The following is a 20,105-nucleotide window of genomic DNA, read 5'->3' on the forward strand; positions in this document are numbered from 1 at the left end:
CATACAGTCCTGGGTTCCGCTTAGGCTAAGCCACTCATGAACTGCTGATCTGGTACCATCAGTTAGTCAGAATGGCCGCTGCGACCCCTCTAACTTTCTCTCCAGTCCTGCTGGGCTGGGCTGTCTCCATCCTGACCACCAAACGCTCAAGGTCTGCTCTGGGTCTACCATTTCTGGTCCCCGTTGCAGACAAAGCCAGCGAGCGCCAGCTTCAGGCTCCTAAGGAACAAGGGCTCTTCAGGGAGCTGCCAGAGCAATCGCACTTTACCTGCTATTCCCTCCATTTCCGTCACGAGCGCCCTCATAACCCATAACCACCCCCCTGTTTTAGTCTCCTCTTTGGCCAAGGAGGAGCCTGAGAAAACACCCACTTACGGCACGAAAGGGATCTGGGACCGGTGTGTGGGCAGGCCACCTCCTATTTGTACAGCCCTTTAGTGTCTACAAACATCCCACACGGGATCATATTTTTGTCTGCCGACTGATAAGCGAGCCAAGTAGTGCTAGCCCCACCCTGTGAATGTAGAAACTTAAACTTGAAAAGGTTTACGCAACAGCCCTAAGGTCAACCAACTACTTGGTGCCAAAGCTGGAATGTAAAACCCTATCATTTAATACCAAGTATAATCCTGTCTATGATAAAATAATAGCTGCTATAATTAAATACTTACTCTCACGGCTATGCCCCTGCCTCACATGTTAAGTTTAGTTAGCTGTCATGTAAACCCTATCAGATAAGGTGACTTTATTGTGTCCATTTTAGGGATGAGGAAAACTGAGGCTCAAAAGACATTAAGCAATTGCATGAGGTCACATAGTGACACTACATATTACTGCCTAAATTTTTCATCTTCACTTTTTTTTTTTTTAACAAATCAGGAACCCAGCCAGGAAAGAAAGTAGTAAACAGACGAGAATCCTGAGAGAAAAACTGAAAGTATAGAATCCATGGTTAGCAACTGGGTCCAGGAGCAAGGGCTGTAATCCCTGTTACTCAGGAGATTGAGGCAGGAGGATCTGAAGGACAAGGCCCACCTGCCCTACAACAGGTGGTAGCAAGAAGTTGTTCAAAATAAAATGCACAAAAAGGCACATGGGAGGGGGGTGGGGAGATGGCTCAGTAAGCAAAGTACCTGTGGACAAGCGGAGGGTCTAAGCAAAGTCTGCTGTATGTCCTCAAGTATGGAGATGTACACTTGTGACCTCAGTGATGGGGAGCAGAAATAGAAGGATCTCTGGAATTGCTGGCCAGCCAGCCTAATGGAATGAATCCTAAGCTTGACCTGTAGCTTGCATGTTACACATGCACACACACCATACACACACGCACACACACATACACACCACACACACACCAAACACACACACACCACACACACACCACACACACACCACACACATGCACACACACATATACACACACGCACACACACATACACACCACATACACACACCACACGACACACACATCACACCACACACCACACACACACCAAACACACACCACACACACCACACACATGCACACACACATATACACACCACATACACACACATACACACCACACGACACACACATTACACCACACACCACACACCACACACACACACACACACACACACACGGACCATGTCATAGGCTCTTTATTCAAAAGTGTGGACCTCAGCAGGAAACTGCAGGCTTCAGTAATTAAATCTGCAGACAGACATCCCCAGGTTACTGTAAACCTAAATGAAAAGCACAGTAGTGACAACAGAGGCCAGAGCCTGACAGGAAGCAGATGGGATATTTCAAAGTATTTAACTGCAGAAAAAACAATGAAACAGTTACATACAGAAGCATGGGCAGGGACAGCAGATGCTGGGAATGGCTACCACCTCTAGGTCTGAAGGGATGTGGCAGTCAGTTCTTCCACACTATGACAAAAATAACTGACCCGGTCACATTATAGAGAGGAAAGGATGCTTAGCCCATGGTTCCAGTGGTTTCGGGCTGTAGCTGGTAGACGCTTACTTCTGGGCTCATGGTGAACGGGAATACCACACCAGGAAGTAGTCCTTCACCACAGGGCAGCTGGGATGAGCTATAAACTAAAACCTCCCACTGGGCCCCACCTTCCAAAGGCCCCACTGCCTCCCAGTAGCACCAAGCCAAAGACTAACTCTCTACGCGGGTCTCTGGGGGACATTCCAGACCAAACTACATCAGGGAAAAGGACAAAAGTGTCCTAGTGGGGACCAGTGATTGCTGGAACAGGAGCGGACAGCCTCCTAGGTGATGCTCTTTTTGACCCTTCCGTCCCCTACAGAAGCTGCGGAAAGCCAGCAGGCAGTGAGCAACCCAGGAAAGCTGCCCAGAGATCTTTGGGACCACATCATTGCATGTGAAATGAACAGGAAGCCGGAAGCATGGAAAAACAGCCAGGAAAGTTCTGGGCCCTGACCCTCTCATGCAGTGGTGAGATTAAAGCCGGCATTAAGCACCGAGGGCTTCTTCAGGAGAGCTTCTATGCTTGAGCTCCTGCTTTAAATGCAACTGATGTGCATATACTGCATACTAAAGAGAGTGCTGATATTTCCTGCATTTCTTTTCCCAGAGAAAAGAATTCAGTGTCCCTCTTCTTGGGGCAAGTGCCTTCAGAGCTTCTGGCCAAGCCTCAGAAGAGTTCATCCACTGCCTCCCCCATCACACCACTCAGCAATGCTACTCTAGGGTGCATAAGTTGCACTTTCATTTGCCATGTGCATAGGTCCCTATGAACTGATGGCAAGTTGACAGTGTCCTGGGTTGAACTGTACTTAATCCACCGAACCTTCCAGACATCCTAACTTGTGGAGCATGGCAAATTAGTGTCGGGTAGCTATGGGGCTGACAGATGGCTGGGATATGAACTTCCTGAATCATCAGTCCAGGAAAAGACCCAACTCCAAAATAATTTCTACGGAATGCTTACCATCTTTGCATCGTTATAAAGAATATTAAAGCCATCATAAATCATGGAACTCTAAATCCAAAGGGATGAAATCAGTAACTCCAAGACATGTCTCCACTCCCAAGCTCATTGCAATATTAGACAAGTAGCTAAGATCTAGAGTCAGCTTAAAGGTCTGTGGACAGATGAATAGATAAAAAACCAAGGGTGTGTGTGTGTGTGTGTGTGTGTGTGTGTGTGTGTGTGTGCTCACGTGTCCCATGTAATGTCATTCAGTTATCAAAAGAAGGAAACCTTGCGACGTGTAACAACATGGACGAGCCTGGTAGGCACTATATAAAGTGAAATTCTTCTGGGCACATGTGCTGCGGAATAATCCTTTTGTGCATTGTGAGCATTTGTTGCTCTCATTGGTTTAATAAAGGGCTAAATGGGGCTGGAGAGATGGCTCAGCGGTTAAGAGCACTGGCTGCTCTTCCAGAGGTCCTGAGTTCAATTCCCAGCAACCATATGGTGGCTCACAACCATCTGTAGTGAGATCTGGTGCCCTCTTCTGGCGCGCGGGCATATATGCAGGCAGACTGTTGTATATATAATAAATAAATAAATCTTTTTTAAAAAAAAAAGGGCTAAATGGCCAGTAGACAGGTAGAGGTTAGGGGGGACTTGTGGATAAAAAGAGAGCACAGGGAAGAAGGGGGTGGAGTCACCAGCCAGATGCAGAGGAAGCAGATTAACATGTGCTGAGAAAAGGTACTGCCCTGTGCTAGAGTGTAGATAAGAACTATGGGTTAGTTTAAGTTGTAAGAGCTAGTTAGTAACAAGACTAAATAAACTATTGGCCGAGCACTTAAAATTAACAAGACACTGTGTGGTTATTTGGGGAGCTGGCAGTTCCCAACAAAAACTCTATATACAGTGATCTCATTTATAAACAGAACCTTAAATAAATGTACAGAAACAGATAATAGAATGAGTTGCCAGAGGCAACTCAAGAAATGGGGGAAATGTTGATCCCAGTGTCTAACTTTCAATGGTAAGAATATCAAGGGCTGGGGATGAAGCTCACTGAGCAGATTGCCTACTTAGATGCATGATGTCCTGGTGTTAATACCCAGCACAGCCTGGACTTGGGAAGTAGAGGATCAGAGATTCAACCATCCCTGGCTACTCAGTGAGTCTCAGGCAAGCCTGAGATGCATAGGACCCTGTCATTTAAAAAAGGCAAAGGAATAAGCTCCAGGCTCCTAGAACACAGTCTGGTAACTGTGGTTAATAGCTCTGTATTGTGCCAGGCATGGTGGTGTATATCCTTAACCTTAACACTTGGAAAACAGAGGGAGGGCAACCTGGTCTATATAAAGAGTTCCAGGACAACCAGGGGTACATAGAGAGACCCTGTTTAAATATATAAATATATACATAAATAAATAAAAATGTTGTGTTGCTTACTTGAAATTCACTGGGAGTTCATCTTAAATTCTCTTGTCAGCGGGCACTCACACACACAAAAATCACATCCTATGCACTGTGATAGACACATTAATTATCTTGACTATGGCAATCATTTCACAATGTATATATGCATCAAATTATCACATTGTATGCCTTGAATGCATACATTTTGTCGATGGTATATTAATAAAGGCAAAAAATAAAACACGTCTCCTCCAAAAGAACGAGACAAGCAGAATCCAGTGCTGTCTTTTTCCTCTTCGTGGTATTCAAACCCTCAGCGTCTTTACCGTTTCTCTCTTAAAAGGATTCATTGCAAGAACTCAGTAACAGCGACCACGCTGCTTTCCAGGCTGACTGTGCTTCCAGCTTCCTGGAGCCTCCACATCTGGTTGTCATGCAGGCAGAGGTGACAACATCTGCACCAACTCCTCTGATGGGATGACACCAGACAGGTGATACTGCCAGGTCTTTATGCTATAGAAGGAGGTAAGTGGGCAGGGTGGCTCCCACACCAGCTGTGACCTTGGGAAAGCAAGGAAGGGCTTCCTGATAAACAGGAAAACGGAGTTGTGGAAGGAGGCTTAGAAACAAAAGGCTGGCTCTGGAGATGACTCAACCTGCTAAGAGGTTAAAAGTGCTTTGCAGCCAGCCTGGTGGCCTGATTTCCATCTCTCCATCCTGCACAGTCAGAGAGAGAAATGACTCTCATAGGTTGTCCTGACTTGTGCATGCATGTTATGGCACATACATACCAAATCACGCACAAAACAAAAACAAATGAAAAAAACGTAGATCAAAACAAAAATTCACCTCCAAATTTCAAAATGAAAAGCCCTCACAACAGAAGGAATGTTTGGGGCCTAACTAACTGGCCTCAGAAATTTGGTGACCCACCCAGGATTCGCCAGAGCCCTTAGGAGACCCAGTATCTCAGAGCTTAAATGACAGCCCTCTACAGTGTCACCTGAATAGAATGGGGAGGGAGCAGAATGGAAGAGGAGTCTCTGTGTATCTGTCTGTCTGTGTGTGTGTGTGTGTGTGTGTGTGTGTGTGTGTGTGTGTGTGTTCTTCTGTATGCTTCTATGTGAGTCTCTGCTAAGGAAATGCCTGTATTTAAACCCTACACAGGGGCTTCATCTCCTGAGGCACTTTTACGTTTCAAGTCAGAGCTCTCACGCTGTTTGACAAGAACAGTTCTCAAACAGACAGTATTTTTGCAAAATGCTAAAACAGAACGCAGCCCGCATTTAAGTACCAGAGAGTCTCAGATAAGCTGTCGTTTTCCATGGGCACAGTGGCTCTATCTGAATCTACTGCGGTTCAGCCAGTAACTGTGGCTCCACTTCTCAGACAATGGCCAGAGAAGCTTTTACAGTCCCTCCAAATCTGCCTCCTGCCACTGCCACCAAATGCAGTTTTTAATTAAATCTCTATCATTCTATTTATCAATAAGGCTCGGGATCAGAGGCTGGAGTGAAAACCTGCTAGTTCAAAGAGGTTGAGAAGCAACCAGCTGACCTTCCCTCTTGCCAGTATCTCAGAAGGAGAGCATCCTTCCACTCTGCCAAACCAAAAAGATCACCATACTCAAAGTCCCTCCCTACTACTTCTTGTGCATCTCTCTATCGATCTTCCAGACTCCCTCTGACTCTCTATGATTACTTTCTGTCAACTAGTTGCTGGCTCTGCCTCCTGACCCAAAGTTGATTTTATTTAGTTAATGCACATACAAACTCAGGGTTCACAGTGTGATCGAATATCTCACAACAGTATGCTAGCCTATGGGGCAAGGTTGGGTGAAGGATTGCAAGTGGTCAGTCTCTGATTTTAGCCCTAGTCTTGGGGGCCCAGCTCATTTTCCTTTATGGCTTTTACCAGGCCCCACTGTCAGATTGCCCACTAGGGGCTTGCTGGAAAGATGGTTCAGGAGTTAAGAGTGTTTACTGCTCTCCCAGAAGACTCAAGTTCAGTACCCAGCATCCATGAGAAGGGCCTCACAATCGCCTGTTGTTCTAGCTTCAAGAGAGCAGATGCTCTATTCTGGGCTCCGTGGCTACACACACACACACACACACTTTTTTAAAAGAAAGATGGAAGAAAGGAGAGAAAAAGAAAGAAAGAAAGAAAGAAAGAAAGAAAGAAAGAAAGAAAGAAAGAAAGAAACTGCCCATTAGGAGTCTAAGGTCTGGAATGTTCTACTCTCCAGTTTTACTCTATTAAGGACACTTTGCCCTCCTCCCTTTGATGTTTTCTATCTAAATGGTAACCAGGCTGAGGAGCCAGCAGGCTTATCGGAAGAGGCAATAATAATCATGTAAGTCCGTTTATCTCAGATTGAGCGGCAGGTCAAAGAAGTCAGGTTCGTTCTTGTCACCGAAAAGACTTGAGGGGGATATATGAATGATGGCTCAAGAATGTCAAGGGCTGGGGACCTTGGAGAGAGGGCAGTTTGGGGCTACTAGCTGTCTGGCCTGTGCCCGTGCGAGCGTCTGAGCAGAGAGGAGGTATTTTGCTGTTTCTCTGGGCCATCAATCCTCAGTCTTCATCTCACCTAGGCCTCAGAAATGGTGGGCGGCCAGGCGGCTGGTCCTCAGGGGTCTTGTCCAGGCAATGGGATGTATTTGATGACTGCACCCTGTGGCTGGTGCTTGACTGAAAAGAGAAAGCAGCTGTAGCTACTTCACACAGCCCTTTAAAACTGTGGCGGCGGCAACCCCAGAACTGCTCTCGGTCTTAATCTTTAGCCACTCAGATCACCCCACTTTTAGTTATTCAGATCGTCACCTCTTTAGAAACAATGGCTCCATACAACGCGGCTTTCTCCCTTTGGCCCTTTTGATCTTCTTCATCCCCATTAAGGATTATTTCATTTTTTGTTTAGTTTTCGTATTCTTTTTCTGCATTCATTCCTCTGAATCCCAAAATGAAAAAAGACCCAACTCTCATACCAACCAGGCCAGCTGGCTGGAATTCTCTAGGGTTTGGAACCTGGACATCACGGTTGTTTAAAGTTCCCAGGGAGCAGGCAGAAGCTGCTCATTGACCGATAGCAGAGCTGAATACAGGCTTACCCGAGGAAAGTTTTGAAACCCCACAACCTGGGAGCCCTCTCCTGGGACTTAGGGTCACCTGCTCACCTGCTCTCCTGAGGACCTTGGTGTTTCAAAGGTGCCTGGGTTAGCCTGCTGTACAGTCAGGTTGGAGTTCTCAGGTCTGCACTACCTCCTTAATTAGGGTTAATCCAAGCCAGGGAAGTTGCCTCTCCCACATCCTCTGGTCTTCTGTAGTCTCTGTGGCCTGCAATGATAGAAAGAAACAGGAAGTCACACACCTTCGCTCCTTTTCCTGTTGTAATTTGTATGTGAATTAAGCCTGGCACTGCCTTAAGCCTTTAGTCATTTTGTGCAAATTACCTCCTGGGCTCCTGTCCTTTGGGATGGATGCTACCTTGGTGGACTGTTAGTGGGTGTCAGCATGTGCAGAGAAAGGCAAGCAGAAAAACAGCCCCAGATCCATCAAATCTGTCCATTTGCATCATTGTCTCCAGAAATGCATAGAACTTTCTCATCTGGCTCCTCCATCACCCACCTGAGGGATGATTATCTAAGCGTGCAGCGCAAGGATGGTCTTAAACAAGCCAGGCGTGTGGCGCTCTCCCAAAACAGCTACTGGGGATTTGAAAAGGGAAAGTCCCTAGACCAATTCAATCCAGCAGTGGGTTATCTGAACATCAGACAACAATTCACAAAACTAGGCAGCTCCCAAGCCAAACCAGAGCAAGGGTCTGTAGAACCGCAGCCAACAACAACACAACTGGACGGCATTTATAGGAAAACAGAGCACAGGCAATAACTTCATTGGCTGCAGCTCAATCGCCCACTAATCCACTAGCTTAACAGGTTGTTTAGAGCCTAATCAGTTCATTGGCTACGGAGCCTCTTGCAGCCAACCAAAGCCCATTTACTAAGATTGAACTGTATAGTGGCTTGGTCTGCTGGGCCGAGCACAGGGGGCTCAGTCCAAGATCAGGGCCTCCTACAAATGGCACTCGCTAGTAAGGGCCAAGGGAGAGGAAGGCATCCATGGGGAAGGAATGGGAGTTGCTATGGTGAGGCTCTAAAGATCCCCCACAGGTTTCTGTTTTGAGTGCTTAGCCTTCAGTTTGTTCGAGCTGTTTGGAGAGGGCAGTGGGACATAGGTAATGGAAGTAGTTAACTAGTTAACTGGAGGTTCTATGCTGAGCCCTAGCTCTGGCTGCTCTCGCCTTTCTGGTCTGCCAAGAGCTGAAGTCTCCAACACACTGTAGCAGATGGAGTGGCTCCACCAAGCCTCCTCTGCTAGGATGGGCCAAGGTCCCGAAACTCAAAAGGGTCAAAGAAATCTCTTACTTAAGTTTTCAGAAACCTTCTCTGGCTTCTATGAGGAATCTTGGTCACAGGGATGTGGAAGGTTATTAGCCAAAGGGGTAGAGTTCATACATGTCAATCACCTAAATCACCACAAAGTAGATGACAGGGTTAGGTTCAAAGCTAGGAGTCTATGAAACCAAACCTGGTTGTTGCTTCCCTGACTCGAGCTAGCATCTTATTGACATGGGCCCGTGATGGCCAATGTTTTATAGAAAGTTGTGGATGTTGGAAGGGTAAGTTCATTAGTATTCCTCTGGCAAACAGAGCAATGTTTACACCAAAGGGGACAGAGCCACACATCAGCCTCTTGGCAGCTCATTTCAGGCTATATGGCCAGATTTAAGGTTTCAGAGTCTGACAATTGCATATTGTCGGCATGAGTGTCAAAGAATCATATGCAACAGAAAAAAATGTAGTAGATAGGTGTGCTGCCTACTTTTATGTCAATTTGACACAAACTAGAGAAGCAAACGAACCCTACTTGAGAAAAAAACCTCCGTGAGATTGGGTTATAGGTAAACCTATAAGGAATTTTCTTAATTAGGGATTGGTGGGGAAGGGCCCAACCCATTGTAGATGGGGCCATCCCAGGGCTGGTGGTCCTGGGTTCTATAAGAAAGCAGCTGAGCAAGCCATGAAGTGCAAGTCAGTAAGCAGCACTCCTCCTTGACCTCTGCATCAGCTCCTCCAGGTTCCTGTCCTGCTTGAGTTCCCGTCCTGACCTCCTGCAGTGATGGACTGCAGTGTGGAAGTGGAAGCCAAATAAACCCCTTCCTCCCTAGCTTGCTTAGTCATGGCGTTCATCACAGCAATAGTGACCCTAAGTAAGACAAGGGAATGCCTTCCAGACATTCTGCGAAGCTCTGTGTGTAGGTGGCCTCACAACAGGCTTTTATGACAACAAGTTTTCGTGATAACCGCTGTTAGAGCCCTTGATCTGAAACCAGGAAACTGAGGCACAAACAGGTTAAACAATTTGCACAAAGTCCCATGAAAATTTGTCCACTTTTTTGCTCAGTCTCTATTCCAACCAAAAGTTACATGAGCAGTCATGGTGGTAGAAGCCTGTCATCTCAGTTACCCAGGAAGCTGAGGCAGGAGGATCACAAGTTGGATGCCAGCCTGGAATACAGAGCAAGACCGCGTGTCAAAATAAAATTGCTTAAAAGGGGTAGAGATACAACATAGTTCTTGCCAACCTGTGCAAAGCTCTGGGTTCATTACCCAGTATGGAAGTACAGGTGAGAGCATACGGTTATATATACATCTGAAATACATATGTGTCTTTTATTTTTATTTTTTTACTGGATGGTAGACTATTTCTAGAATGACTGACAGAACATTGGGCGTTGATCTACAAGTCGTAGCTTTACAACTTCAAATTTTCCTTCTCTGCAGGAGGTCTTGGGCTTGCTCCCAAAATATAAAAGTAAAATTTACTTTCCCATTTCATTATTTGTCTTATTGCAGCGGCAGCCAAGCCACACAAATAGTTGTAGGCTCACCCTGTGAGCCCTGTTTGTAGTCTGTGGAGGGTGAAGGGGAGCTCTTACCATGGATTCGGTCATGTGGAGCTGTTTGTTGAACACCCACAGAAAGCTGTCACTCACTTTACCAAAGTTCGACACACTTTGCATAAAGTAAAACAGTGTGTGAGCACCCATTGATGTAGTAGGGACCAGAGAGATGGCTCTGAGGTTAAGAGCACTTGCTGCTCTTGCAGAGGACCTATATCCAAGACAGTGAAGGACCCATAGATGAAAATCAAATCAAATCAAAATAATACCATAAAAGGGAAGCTGGGCTACTGGGGAAGGGTTTTCCTTAGCCCCGAGACTATGCAGAGAACTTGGCACCAACAGTGCTTCGCCTTCAGCATAACTAACTCGGCTTCCTCCTGATCCCAAAGCAATCTGATAATGCTCCCAGAAGCGGTTTCCTGTCATTGTGCCTGACATTTTCAGAGTGCACTTAGACTCTCTCAAAGATTTATCAGAGAAGCATCTCTTCTTATCTTTACTGCAGGAGAAAGTGTTGAAATCACATCCTTTCAGAATTCTAGAACTGTGAGCTTTGTTTAGTCTTTCATTTTGCGCCTCTCTAGGACTTAAAACTATCGTTCAAAACTTGGGGAAAAAAATCTGCCACTTCATGACGAACTAAATTTTTTCATTTTAGAAAATTAGAAAAAAAAATGGTTTTCCAGAAATGTGCTCTTTAAAGAGTTGCTACAGTCTGAAGAGTGATTTTATTCTGCTTAGGCATGGGTAATGTCCAGAGAATGAAGCCCAATGAAAAGAATGGTTTCTCTACAGAAATGCAGTATTGGGGGTAGGGGGAGGGTTGAGACAGGGTTTCTCTGAATAGCCCAACTGTCCTGGAACTTGTTCTGTAGACCAGGCTGGTCTCAAACTCAGATCCGCCTGCCTCTGATGGGAATGCTGGAATTAAAAGTGTGAGCCACCACACCCAGCTCCGAATGTAGTCTTCACGTCAGCTTGAAACAAATGTATTCTTTCCCATTTGAGATGCTGGCACTCAGTTTCAAGGCCTTGCACACACACAAGGCAAGTGCCCTGATGTACACTCTCAGCCCTTCGACTCATCTTATACAGATAATGATAATGTCCTTCTGCTGGCTTGGCTTGCCCTAAAATATGATGTTTCCTTCTTCACAAAGGTTCCCCTAGCATTTAGCAAGCTTCAATTTTCCCTGACTCTGGAAATGCGAACTTACAGCCTCTTGCTCTAAACCAAGGAACCTTGGAAGAAAAGTGACCTTGAATAAAAAACAACCTTAGGGGGGAAAAAAAAAAAAAAAAAAAAAAGGTCATTCAGTGCCCAAACTGAAATCTCTGAAATCTGCAAGGGACACCACTTCGTTCATCCTTCATCTCTTTTCATTGTTCCGTGCCACGTGACACTCTGATGCTATGGTCACACCGGTGGGCAGATGGATATGGTCCATCTTTTAAGGTGAGAGGTCCTCAGATGTCTGTGTGTCTCAGAATCACTCAGGGGACAGGCCAAGCAGGCCCTTCCCCAGGGTCACCTGCTCTTGCTTTCAGCTTCTCTAAATCTCTAGTCTCCTGCCTGACACTTGGGGCCCAAGGTGTAGGTACCTGAATTTCTTGTTTGCTTTGTTTTTTCAAGACAGTGTTTCTCTGTGTAGCGCTGGCTGTCCTAGAACTCACTCTGTAGACCAGGCTGGCCTCAAACTCAGAGATCTGCCTGCCTCTGCCTCCTGAGTGCTGGGATTAAAGGCGTGCGCCACCACTGCCCAGTTTCTCCATTAAAACTTAGCATGATCTAGTTCCCATGGCCACAGCAAAGACTACAATGTTCTTTCTTCTATACCAAATAAACAGTCTAAGGAAATGCTGGCCAAGATAAGATAGCATTTACTCAAAGCTGAACAGCTCACAGACCAGCCTGCCTATGGCCTTGCAGCCTTCTTTTCCGGTAAATGCCAGTCAGAACTAGTCTCACAAAGAAGCTCTGAAGAGCTGGGGTTGGGGGTTGAGGTTGGGTTGCCTGTCTCCTTCAGGCTGGGAGAGCCACTTTTCCTGAGGGAGCCACACACAGCTGCCTTCTCATGAACAGGGCCTTTCTTTGCACTTCAGGGAGGCGAGCAAACAGCCTGAGGTGGGGATGGGATGGCACGGCTCTTAGTCAAACAACTTAGAAATGAGCAAGAGAGGAAGGAAACTCGGGGTGGGGAAGGTCCTGAATGCCTTCTGCTTATGAGATGGGTATGAATTCACGAGAGGTTATGTGAGGATATTTATCCCAAGCCCTATCCACAGCTGTCCTTAAAGTGAATACCAGAGAACTTCAGGGGCACTTGAAGCTTCTTTTGTGCAGTGACTGACTGGTCCCTGTTTTCTTCCTTCTGTGTAGAACTCTGTGCCACACATGTGGTTATGTGGAGACAGAATGAACACATACTGTGATCCACCCAGTTTGGGGACTTTGCTATTCCCAGGGAAAGAATTACCAGTTGAGTCCCCCGTCCCTCGTTTGTTTATCTTTACGAAGACATGTGCAATGCGAAGGAACCAAATCACTCACTGTTGTTGACTCAAAGGTGGACCCTGGGTTTGGAAGGGGGGGATGGTAAGAATAAAAATATATTTGGACATTCATTAAGAAAGCAAGATAAATCAAACTTCGGCTATATAAAAACATTGCTTTTGTGGAAAGAAATCTGTCTGAGCAGTTTTGGCTTTGCTACCGTAAATACAAGAAGGGAGACATCGCAGAATAGCAAACACTGGGAAAGCCTGCTTGGGGCTCAGCCTTGGACCAGCGTGGCCTAGGCAGTAAAATGTGGACGAGGGGTGAGACAGCAGCTTCTTCCTTCTTTGTAACCAGAAATCGCTGCATTTGAACCTCTGTAATTTCTATACAAACTTCGGTGGCCATCGGGTCTGTCTTTGGAGAGTGTTGTAAGCAAGAGAATATTGTGGAAACCGGTTCTTCTTGTGAGCCTCAGTTAAGTGTTGTGTCTGTTTACCACATCTGTTCTGTCCCCAGCCTTGTTTTCTCCAGTCCTCTGTCTTCATTTCAGTTTAGAACACATCAGGGGTCTAGTAAGTTCTTTTCTTACTGCTGCAATCCGGACTTCTGCCAAGAACAGTCTACAGAGAAGACTGGCTTGTGGTCGAGAGTACGTCCATCATGGTAGGGAAGACAAAGCTCAAGGAAGCTTCATGCAGGAACAGGCTTGCTCGCAACCTTCCCAAACAGCGCCACCAACTGGGGACCAAAGGTTCAAAACCAGTGAGCCCGTGGGAGACTCTCTCTCTCTCTCTCTCTCTCTCTCTCTCTCTCTCTCTCTCTCTCTCTCTCTCTCTCTCTCTCTCTCTCTCTCTGTGTGTGTGTGTGTGTGTGTGTGTGTGTGTGTGTGTGTGTGTGTGGTGGATGGTGGCTAGGGACACTTAGCCACCCATGGGAGAGCCCTGGGGCAGAGCTGAGAGGAAGACTGGTTCTTTTCTGTCCCAGCTAAGGGACTTGACTTCAGGAGGAACAGGATCCCTTGGAAGTAAGAAATGGGAAGACAATACACTAGTTTAAAAAAAAAGAGAGAGAGAGCAAGAAAAGATTGTCAGTCTTCTTAGCTGGAGTGAGGCAGCCTAAAGCAGCTGTAGTCAGAGATTCAAATATCAACCTTAATCATGAATTATTTGTTGAGAGTCCGCTGTGTGGGCAAATGTTAAACAAAGAAAAAAGATCATCCCCTGGGGACAGTGCCTTGCTGTTCTGTCTCCACTGAGCACACACGATACAAAAGAAAATGAATTTTCATGGCCATCTAAGAGCTTCAAATGAGCTGAAATGAAGGCTGGTTTTTTGTTTTTTTAACTTTCTATAATGAGAGCTGTAAGATGCTGGGCGGGCTTGCCAAGAGATCAGGGAGCCAGGAGCATGCAGAGGTTGGCTCATATTCATGGGTTCTGGGTGGAGGGAGACCTGGAGCTTACAGCAACCAATTGTTCAAATAAATCTGGATTTGAGATGACCATATGTCGTTTCTCTCTGCCTGTGTCACTTTGAACCTCGGATTTCACTGGGAGATGTTGAAAACAGTCCATCTGGAGGAAGGAAATGAGTATCTGACCCGCAGATGAGAGATCCCACAACAAGAAATGCTGAGCGTTTTCAGACGCTAGGAAAATAGAAGCAGGGGCTAGAGAGTCCACTTGGTGATTAAGAGCTCTCGCTGCTCTCCCTCCGGAACCTGGTTTAGTTCTACACTGGCAACTCACAATCATCTGGGACTTTAGCTCCAGGGAATCTGATGCCTCTGTTGAACTCTGTTGGTACCTGCATACATGGACATACACACAAAAAAAGAAAAGAAAAGAATGGAATCAAACAGGAAGGACATGGCAATTTGAAAGTAATGAGAATATGACAAGTGACAAAAAAAATTGCCATCCAGTTATTCATTCAAGTTGGTTAGATAAACATTAAAAGAACAACAACAATAATCTACACGGAAGACTGGCATCCTGCCAGCAAGTGAATAAATGAAATATTTTCTTTTATTGTTTTTATTGCGCTATCTATTTTTTTCTGCTCCCCCCCTTCCTCTCCTTTTCCCTCCCTTTCTCTCCTCTCCCCTCCCTTCCTTTTCTCTCCCCTCTTTCCCTCTCCCATGGTCCCCACGCTCCCAATTTACCCAGGAGATCTTGTCTTTTTCTACTTACCATGTACATTAAATCCATGTATGTCTCTCTTAGGGCCCTCTTTGTTGTCTAGGTTCTCTGGAATTGTGAATTGTAGGCTGTTTTTTTTTTTTTTGCTTTATGTCTAAAAGCCACTTATGAGTGAGTACATATAATATTTGTCATTCTGGGTCTGGGTTACCTCATTCAATATGATGTTTTCTAGAACCATCCATTTGCCTGTAAATTTCAAGGTGTCATTTTTTTCTGCTGTGTAGTACTCCACTGTGTAAATGTACCACATTTTCCTTCGGCCCAGGGGCTTTAGGTTGTTTCCAGGCTCTGGCTATGACAAACAAAGCTGCTATGAACATAGTTGAGCACATGTCCTTGTGGCACAAGTGAGCATCCTTTGGGTATATACCCAAGAGTGGTATTGCTGGGTCTTAAGGTAGGTTGTTTACTAATTTTCTGAGAAATTGCCATACTGAAATCCAAAGTGGCTATACCAGTTTGCACTCCAAACAGCAATGCAGGAGTGTTCCCTTTACCCCACATCCTCTCCAGCATAAGTTGTCATCAGTGTTTTTTGATCTTGGCCTTTCTTACAGGTGTAAGATAGAATCTCAGAGTTGTTTTTATTTGCATTTCTCTGATGACTAAGGATGGTGAGCATTTAAGTCTCTTTCAGCCATTTTAGATTCCTCTGTTGAGAGTTCTCTGCTTAGGTCTGTACTCCATTTTTTTATTGGATTATTTGTTCTTTTGATGACCAGTTTCTTGATTCTTTGTATATTTTGAAGATCAGACCTCTTTCTGATGTGGGGTTGGTGAAAATTTTTTCTCATTCTGTAGGCTGTCGCTTTGTCTTGATGACCATGTCCTTTGCTTTACAGAAGCTTTTTAATTTAAGGAGGTCCTATTTATTAATTGTTTCTCTCAGTGTCTGTGCTACTGGGATTATATTTAGGAAGTGGTCTCCTGTGCCAATGAGTTCATGTGTACTTCCCACTTTCTCATCTATGAGGTTCAGTGTGGCTGGCTTTATGTTGAGGTCTTTGATCCATTTGGACTTGAATTTTGTGCATAGTGATACATATGGGTCTATTTTCATTCTTATACATGTTGATATCCAGTTATGCCAGCACCATTTGTTGAATATGCTTACTTTTTTCCATTTTATATTTTTGTTTCTTTGTCAAAAATCAGGTGTTCATAGATGTGTGGATTGATATCCAGGTATTCAATTCAGTTCCATGGGTCCTCCTGTCTGTTTTTATGCCAATACCAGGCTGTTTTCAGTACTGTAGCTCTGTAGTAGAGTTTGAAGTCAGGGATTGTAATGCCTCCAGAAGCTCCTTTCTTGTACAGGATTGTTTTAGCTTTGTGTAGGGCTGGGTGTGTGGCTAGATGTTGGTTAAATCTGATTCTGTCATGGAATATCTTGTTTTGTCCGTCTATGGTGATTGAATGTTTTGCTGGGTATAGTAGTCTGGGCTGGCATCCGTGGTCTCTTAATGTCTGCATAACACTTAACTAGGACCTTCTGGCTTTCATTGTTTCCATTGAGAAGTCAGGTATAATTCTGATAGCTCTGCCTTTATATGTTACTTGGCCTTTTTCCTTTGCAGCTCTTAATGTTCTTTCTTTATTCTCTATGTTTAGTGTTTTGATTATTAGGTGGCAAGGGGACACACATACACATGGTGGGGGGAGAGAGAGAGAGGGAGAGAAATGGCAAAAACAAGTTAAGTAAGAAAAATGCACTGGTGGGAATGTTGGCTGGGGAGTAACAGAAAAGGGGAATAGAGGATCTGTCATGGGCTTCAGGCACTAACTGATGGCATTCTTAGTCTTTGAGTTGGTAAAAGCTAGGGGTCTGTCTATAAATCATGAAAATATTTACCAAATAGTCCCAGGGGATGTTAGGTTACACTCAGGCATGTGCAATAGAGGGCTATTTAAGGGTCAGAAACAGCCCAGGCTAATTTGGCTCTGGGCCTGCAGCATTTCAACTTGGCAATCACAGACGTTGTTGTCAAAAATCAGCCTCGCAGAATCTCTGATGTAGGTGTGTGTTTTTTCCTCCTGGGAACTTCAATTTGTAAAGGTCATAATTTAAGGAGAGACAATAGACATATCTTTAGGTATGTTTAGCTCAGGATCCTGGGGCACACGTTCAAGGTTAAAATGATGGGCAGGAATGGCTCCAGGCATGCGCAGCTTCCATTCTGAAGTTGTAGCTGGGGGTACACTAAAGCACACTTTGAAGGTGCATGAGTAGTTTTCCCCAAAGGCGCTGGTCTCACTTAGTGGTTGACAACTCTAAATGTAAAACACAGTTGTAGCGATTCCAGTTTCCTTTTAAAGAAAACTCTAAATCCCGAAATAGGTTTTCTTAAAAGTGTTCATTGTATGACCCCACCCCCCCCCACCCCTGGAGTTGCTCGCATGTCCATGCAGGTGAATGAGTTTGCAATATGGTGCCTCAGACAGCAGTTCAATGCTGATTCTGCAGAATTACAACATAGAAAAGGTCAAGTTCATTAGTGTCTTAGTTACTGCTCTATTGCTGTGAAGAGACGCCATGACCAAGGATACTCTTACAAAAGAAAGCATTTAACTGGGGGCTTGCTCACATTTTAGAAGGTGAATCCATGACCATAATGGTGGGAAGCAGACAGGCATGGCACTAGGGACGTAGTTAAGAGCTTTACATCCTGATCCATAGGCAGCAGGTGGAGAGACAGGGAGGGAAGGGTTTCAATGCCCACCCCTACTGACATACCTCCTCCCACAAAGTCTCACTTCCTAATCCTTTTCAAACAGTTTGCCTAACTGGCAACTAAGCATTGAAACATGAGGCTATGGGGACCATTCTCACTCACTCAACCACCATAGACAGTAACTGGGAAAATTATCGACACTGGCCTGCGACTGGCTAGCTCTGTGGCTCGCCAAAGCCTCAACTTCTCAATTACAAATAGAAGTAATGGTGGTGTTCTCACAATGGGGTTGTTAGGTCATTAAGCAAAACGATGCACACAGAGAGCATGGCAGAGTCTAGGGAACAGCTACGGCTCAATGGTTGACAAGTGGAGGGGGAACTAAAAAGAGGATGAAAGAGGTTAAGCCCCTGACCTTTACTCTTTTTAAGAAGTGTTTCTTTCTTTTCCTTTTAAAAAAAATCTACCCCAATTTATTCCTTGTTGGTGGTGGTGGTTTCTGTCCTGCCTGGCTTCAAAATCATTATCCTCCTACCTCTGAATCCAAAGAGCCAAAATTACAGCCACGGTCTTCATGCCTGGCATTGCTCCTTATTTTGAGAATTTTCCAAAAGGTATAATAACTTTTAGCTATATATCTTTTAAACTGTCTATACTAAGAAAAAAGTAGAATATTGGCTATCTGCTGCATTTAAAGATGATTTGTGCCTAGAAAGATGGCTTTTGCAGAAGACCCAAGTTCAAGTCCTAGTACCCAGTAAATGCCAGGAACTCCAGCTCCAAGGGATCTGGCACCTCTGGCTCCCTGGGCACCTGCTGTCGCCTGCACATACCCACACACTGACACACAGACACATGAAAATGATAAAAATTAATTGTTTTAAAATGATTTCTGTATTAAAATAAGAAAAAAAAATTACAGACAGATCTCTGTGAGTTCAAGACCAGCCTGGTTTACAGAGCGAGTTCCAGGACAGCCAGGGCTACACAGAGAAACCCTGTTTTGAAAAACTAAAACAAACCAAAACAAAACAAAAAACATTTAAAGTATCAAATTTAGTTAACTCGGCCTAGACCACCTTTTCTATTAACCCCTAACAAAATTGTTTTGAATAGCCAAGAATAGTGGCGCATGCCTATTGAGAGGTGGAAGGAGGAGCAAGATTTGAAGGACTGTCTCTGCTGCACAGTGAGCTTGATACCAGCCTGGTCCACATGAGACCCTGCCTCAAACAACACAACAATAACAAGTCCTTGCTAGAATGTAAGTGTGAATACTATAGGAACATTTGTACCAGTGTCCCGGGGGCAGTTTTCGAGTCTGTAGTGGAGGGGGGGCCCTGTTGTGTGGGACAGGCAGGTAATCAACTTTCCAAGTTTTAAAACTTTCCAAGTTTTAAAATGCATGCTCAGCATGCAGTTACTCCTCCTCTTGACTTTGACTTTTAAAGCGGCCTGGCTGAGTCCAGCCTTTCTCCAATGAATAATACAGTGTTGGATTTTCCTCTTTCGGGCGAAGTCTGCAATGTCAGGCTCATCGCTGTCTCACTCTCTAACCTTGGGCCGGCCACTTAACCCTGAGTCTGGGCAGCTGCGCTGGATGCGGCCGATACCATCACTGACCTGGAGATTCATAGAGGGCAATTGGCCATCACGCTCCACTTAGCCATCCAGGCATTATGGCAGGAAGATTTTCATAACACTTGATAGAGCCTAAGTGCTTTCAAGTCATTAATAAGCTATGACTCTATGAAGAGATGTATTTGTCCTTTGGCAGAAACCTTACCTCAAATGAGGATTTCCCCCAATGCTTTAAATTTCACAGTACGCCGAAACAGCACCTAAGTTTCCAATGAGGACTGACAGGCAGTGGCTCTCCAGGAATCCTCCAGGCCATTAGCCTGCCCAAGCATCTGGCCTCACGCACCAAGCAGCATCTGGGTTCTCAGGCTCTCTGTGGGCAGACAGCCATTGTTGGACTATCCCGGCCTCTACCAGTGTATCAGTTTGCTTTCTGGTGCTGTGGTAGAACACTTTGACCAAAAGCAACTTGGAAAGGAATGGAGTTGTTTGGCTTACACTTCCACACCACGGTCCTTCATGGAGGAAAGTCAGGACAGGAACTCGAGCAGATGCCACAGGGGAAGGCTTCCTGCTGGCTTGCTCTTAGGGCTCACTCAGCTTGTTTCTTATGTACCCCGGGACCACGTGCTTATGGGTGGTACCACTCGCAGTGGGCCGGGTCCTCCCACGTTAATCATTAACCAAGGGAAAGCCTCACAAACTTGCCTACGGGCCAATCTGATGGAGACACGTTTTTCAAGTTAGATTCCTTCTTCCCAGGTGGCCATAGCTCCTGACAAGTTAGCAGTATAATAAACCCCTACTTTAATATATATTCATTCTCTC

The sequence above is a fragment of the Arvicola amphibius genome, chromosome 6, assembly GCF_903992535.2.
Source record: "Arvicola amphibius chromosome 6, mArvAmp1.2, whole genome shotgun sequence".
NCBI classification, from domain to species: Eukaryota; Metazoa; Chordata; class Mammalia; order Rodentia; family Cricetidae; genus Arvicola; species Arvicola amphibius.